We start from the raw sequence: 6,463 nt of genomic DNA on the forward strand, positions 1-6,463 counted from the left end.
TTGCCATGTGCACAAAGAAGAGAAAAATGAGGTGTGACGTGTGAGCATCATTGGAGATTAGACCCCATTATTATGTCATCATATTTAAAAGGGGATGAGGCTGTGTTTGGTATAGGAAACCCCCCAGGGTCTAGACCCTGGTGGTGGTAATGAGATAAAGAAAATACTGAACATCTGAATGTGATGATGATATTATTATGTGTTGTCATATTTCTAGACTTTTTCCTAACATGATTTAAATTCATCATGTAGTGCAGTTGACTGTTTAGTTTACTACACACTCAAATGACTTAACATACAATCATAACTACCAGAATAGCCTTACAATCTGTCATGATAAAAACCCAGTTGGATGTTAATACATTGTGTTAATGTTGTTTAACTTCAGTATTTAGTATTACTAAGATGCTGCTAAGTTTGCATACAGAAAACTACCAGACAAGGGCTGTGTAGCTGGCACGGTGCCGGCGTCAGCCGAAGCGGTCTCAGTTTTCAGCGGTGATTAACACACACGTGTGTAAAGAACTGACAATACACACGCACTTATTTATTCTCAGGTTACCTGAACATTTCTGCAGTTGCTTTTCTCTGGCTGCACTATGATAATTTCTTAACAAATTAGCATAAACTAGAGAGAGAGCGGTCCAGACCACCAGTGGTGCTTCTCTAACACAGACAATGATAGCTGACCAGAGCTTCTTGTACAGGCCATAAGTGAGGATGTAGCTAAATGTAGCTTCAACTTAAGTTTCTTGTATCTAAACTGGAAAACTGGTTAAAGTTAATATAAATAGAGAAGGGCTGTCAGTAGCTGTCATACCCAGCAGTTGGTACCAGCGGCCGAGCTTAGAAAGTAGGTCTCAATGCAGAAGTGAGAGAAGAGTTTCACAGGTTGATTGTATTTTTAACCACTGTTCTCAGTGCTTTACTATGTATGTGTGAAGAGGAGAGGTGACTTTTTGATGAATATTTTTAATAATCCAAAAACATCCTGATTTTTAAAGCAGCAATTTTGTAGCAAATAACAGTTATTAATCTAAATTTGAAGGAGCGGTTGTAGCAGAAACAGGAATAAATGACAGTTTATCAATAGAATATACAAACATGCTTACAAATTATATCATATCTCACACATGACCCTTTTTATTAAGTAACTTGAAATCTCTAAATAATAAGATATGCCACAAAAATGGCTGCAACAGAATGTGGAGTCAAGTAGTCATCAGTAGTGTTTGAACTTGACTTTTGTAAGGCAGGGCTGAACAACGTATGTTACCATCAGTCATCATCTGTGTAGGCATCCCTCTGTCACTCATTCTATGAAGGTGTTACAGTAGGCACAGAGCCCAAATCATACTGTGTGGGTTAAAAACTGCAGTGAGGATTCATGGGTAAATATCAAATGAATGCAGCGTGACAGGATAGGGCAACAACAAAATGTAACATATATTATGCTCATAAACAGATGAAAGGTGACACATTTGTGAACCAAGAGCTTTTGACATTAGAACATGGAGTACATGGTGTCTTTTGTTGGACAGCATTGATCTCAGTGGTTTCTACACAGAATTGTTCAGCCTTACCACCAAAGGCTTGTCACACAGTGGTTAGACTTGATCTAATGTGCTCAGTAGTTCATGACTCAACAACTCCAGCAGAGCTCCACTGTCATATCATATCAACATGATCAGTTCAGGTGTATGTTATCCAACATTTGAATGTGGTTTTCAAAATGTAATTCACCTGTGTGACTTTAGGTGAGAGGAGTAACATGGGAACAATCACATCATTAGACAAGGCCCATGTGAAAACCCTGAGCTTCTAAACAGTGTAGGACTCATGTCTGTACCCAGAGCTTTAGATTAGATCAAGGTTAAGTGCGCAAATGTGAGAAACCTTTAACATACATACCAGCTGACACCCCACACTAATGATTAAGATGACTAAAATCTGGCCTCTCCTCCAGGTTAATTAGTTGACGTGCCTGTGGCACCTGAACTAATTGACCTGTTTTCCCTCTCTATCTGTTCTCTTTATCTATTGATGAAGAGACAGGTGGGCGGTTGGGGGGGTGGGAGGAAAGGAAATTACAGGTGTCTGTTGCATTTGAACATGTTGTAACCTTGTAGGTGGAGACTCCCAGCAACAAAGGAGCCCTGTAGGTGAGTTTCTGTGAGACACAACACATCTGCTAGACACAGTTCATGATGGCTCTTTATGTCGTTAACATGAGATGGCAACCCTTCTGTATTGTGGTGAACAATGGTCAGAGTGTCAGGCCTGCTCAGTGTTTGTGTGATATGAAGAAGAGGCATAATGTTGTCCAAACTGACTTGTCTCATGTTCTCCAGTGCTGCAGTGATTTCTGTGTTGGCGTAGATTTTACTCTCATCCATGTCCAGTAGGTACAGTCCAGCGAGAGAGGCCACTCGACTGATTGCAACATAAGCCATGCCGGGTTAAAAAATGTGCTTCAGTCAGACAGCTGATGTTCTGGTCATACCTTGAACCTTATGAATTGTACATGCAAAGGCCAGTTTAATAGGAAACTGTCTGTGAACCACTCCTTTCTGTTTCAGATTCTCCTCTGCTCTCTCTATGTACACAAGGTTATCATGTACTCCTGATGCTCTGTTACTGCTGTTCCCTCCAGCTGTTTCATCATCCATCTTTAGTCCAAGCTTAGTGACACGTGAAGATACATGTTGTTGAAAGGTTACCACTCTGACTAAAGTAGCAAATGAACCATTGACTAATCCTTGAGATACATTAAGGTTTCTGGTGAGCATAACACGAGCACCTTCAGCAACTTGCAGTGTCTGGTAACTCATTTCTGCCTCCTTTCACTGGTTTGTCTTGCTGCATCATTCTGCCAGATCGTGGGTCCTTTTTATTGTCATCAGCATCAATTGTAGTGATGTGACAGTGAAGCTGAGCCAGTGTTGCAGAGTTGTGTGCATCTACTTGTCTATTAGTAGCAAAAATGTGCAGGACATCAGTTGGACAAAGTTGTGGTTCAGTGACAGCTTGTGACAGCAAAGCTCTGTCTGCGTCAGACAGCTCATCAGACTTTTCCTTCACACGGATCCTGTTCAACATCTCTGCAAAGGCAACATCATCTTTCTGTTGCATACTCTCAGCCAGAGTGATCATCTGAAAGTGTCCCTGCCACAGGTCAATCTGTGATGGGTTGTACACACACACAGGTTTAGACTGTCGCACTGGTGGGAGCTGATAAAAGTCTCCAAACTGCAATTACTGACATTCCTCCAAAGGGTTTCTGACTGCCTTTGATCTGTTTGAGTCTTGCATCCACATAGGCAAAGAGGAGCTTTGACACCATCGACACTTCATCAATGATGATGATTTCAGCATTTAGAAGTTCTGTTCTGACCTCATCCAGCTGATCACCCAGTCCTACAAATGGTTTCAAACTTCTCGGCAGCTTGAGGAGAGAGTGCAGTGTAGTGCCAGATATATTAAAGGCTGCAGTTCCAGTGAAAGAAGTCAACAGGACAGTGGGCCTTGATATGTGAGCCTCTTCAGCATGTCTGGGCAGTTTGCTCAGTATCTTAGATGCCTCTGAGTAGATGCATTTGATGAGATGTGACTTCCCTGTGCCAGCACCACCATTGATGTAAAAGAACAGCTGCTCTGTATTCAGTCCACAAACACGTTTTATGCACCAGTCTCTCACTGCATAGAATACACAGGCCTGCTTCTGGTTCAGATTCTGGTACATGTGACGTAAAACCACAGGATCAGTGACAGGGGGGCTCTCTGATGGCTCTGGCCTCTGTTACAGCATTAGCCTGTTGACTGTAGTCTGGGACATTTTCTTGAACACTGTCATGATCTGGCTCTGCTACCTCCAGTTCATAGATACACTCCAACCTGTCTGCTTCAGATTCCTCTGTTCTCCTCATACTCTTCAACAGCTTCCTCAGTCTCTTTACTGTTCATTTCATAATTGTCTTTGTTTCGTTTGACAACGTCTCTGATGGGCTCAGGAAGGTCAGAACCAGGCAACTGCACGTAGCTGCTGTTATAGAAGGACTCATACATGGGTAAGAAAGGCCTTTTCAGTTCCTGATCTGAGCTGTAAGGAATGTATAGTTTTAGAAGTGTTCCATAAAATTGCTCAGGATGATTTTTCTGTGAGCAGCGGTGAAATCTGATGATGGCAGGCTTATCATTTTCAAATCCCATGTCATTTAGCAGGGGCAAAAATTTTTTACCTTTTCTCTGCTGACAAATCTGCATGTGGATGCAAAGTCAGCCACACATCTGTTCAAACTCTGGTGTTTCAAGTCTGGATTTGTATTTGTCAGTCAAAGATGTCATCCACACATTTGAACACTCTGCTGTTGTGCTCGCCAGGTACGAGAGGGGGCGACTCATTTTCAGTGGGTTGTCATCTGTTGTATGAACATGGCAGCACATGAACACTGTTTCATGTGAAGGCCACAGGCACGGCTCACACACTCCTGAACACTGATCTCTCTCTTTTTGGAATAAGCCTGCATGACCTCTCTCATCTCATCACATTCATTGACATGGTCCCTGTTTGAGTTCTGAATGACTGTTTTGAGGTACTCAGACAGTTTAGACTCTTGCTTTGTTATGTAGCTGGTGAGGTACATGATGCATGAATATGCATTGAGAATGTAACTGACATCAGTATTAGCATCCCAGGCCTCAAGTAGATGTGTATTATATCCATTTACCCAGCAGTCCTTTGGGTCACGTTTCAGTATCACAGCACAGGATTTGTTTATCTTACACAGACACTGGTGATACTCCTCGACTGTTAACTGACATCGAGCCAGGAGCTGCTCCAAACTCAGGGAGGCACTTTCAGGTTCATTCAGCAGCTGGTTGAGTGGTCTGAGCTTAGTCTTTGCTGTTAGCAGGTCCAGTGCATCATCATCATCATCATCATCATCGTCATCATCATCATCAGGTCTAATGATCATTGTCTTTCTGCATGGTGGTTTGGGAAATCCAAATCTGCAACCAGAGCCCAGACTTCTGAAACATGTCTTTGAGTGGTTTTTACACAGGACATGTCAACATCAGGCTCATGTTCTGCCTCATGAAGTGCACCATTGTCCAACCTGTCAATTTCCATTAGATGATCCTCATTCATCATCATCATAATCATCATCATCATCATCATCATCAGGGAGTGTGGGGTCACACAGCTCAGCCTCATCTCTGATACATATGTCCTCATACTGTGGGTGAATGTGTTTGAGTTTATTCAGGGCCTGTAGCAGTTTAGACCAGGTGACAGTCTGGAACAGCTGATGACCTCTGTAACACAGTCGTCTCTTCAGTTTGACTCTCAGGACTTGAGACTCACTTCTCAGTCTGGGTAACGCTTCAACTGTTTCCTGCACCTCAGATGGGACACACACCACATTACCACGTATTGCTCTCTGTCTGCCTTTGGGAAGTGAGATGATCTTAGCAAATGGAAAACACTTGGCAATCAGATGTCTCTCCAAAATGTTGAGGTCACACAGCTCAGGTGGAATATCAACCAGCTCCATGTTGTTGGCTACAGCCAGAGAGGGCATGGCTCCTTTTTAAGATGATCATGACAGGTTTGACAGATCCATTCATCCTCTCTCTCTTCAGGAACTTTACACTGTTCATTTCTGCAGCCATCATCATAAACATGAACATATTTTCCTGTCAGACATTCAGCAGCCACTTCTGAATTTTTGACATAATCTGACCTTTGACAAAGTTTCACCTGGTTCACAAATGAAGCATGACAGACAGTGCAGACCTAAGTGGGGCTGGCATTTATATGTGATCTGAAAACAGATATGGCCTGTTTATCCATCTGTATTTCCTCTTTATTTTCATGGCACATCTCATGTTGTGCAGAATTTTAAATTCAAGATTGTTGTTATATCTGTCTCGCATTATTTGTTCCAATGGTTGTCTGTGTCTTATCCTGAAAGATGGATCTGAATCCTTCATTACTGTATTTGTTGCTTGAATAAGATTTGTTTTTGGCTCTATATGATTCACTAGAAGAATACTTTTCCTTCTTTTTTCTTTTCTGGTTTTCTTTTTGGTGCTGTCCCTGAGATCATTAGTCTCCTCTGCTCAGGTATCCTAGCCTGGAGACTCAAGGAGGCCTGTCCTGTACACACCCAACAGAGGGGATTCATCGAATCCGCTGGGTGCTCTGAGAATCTCTTGTTGATGGACAGATTGCTGTGTATTGCTAAGAAGGAGATCAGGCCGCTGGCGGTGGTTTTTGTCGACTTTGCCAAAGCTTTTGACTCAGTCTCCCACAAACATATTGCCGAGGCGCTAACAAGGAAAGGTGTCGACAAGTGGATGAGGAGGCTCATCCAAGATGCCTATGATGGCTGCACCACAGTGGTGAGAACGAAGCATGGCGATACTGACAGGATCCACATCAAGGTAGGAGTGAAACAAG

This window comes from Lates calcarifer, unplaced genomic scaffold (assembly GCF_001640805.2).
Source record: "Lates calcarifer isolate ASB-BC8 unplaced genomic scaffold, TLL_Latcal_v3 _unitig_4416_quiver_461, whole genome shotgun sequence".
NCBI lineage: Eukaryota > Metazoa > Chordata > Actinopteri > Centropomidae > Lates > Lates calcarifer.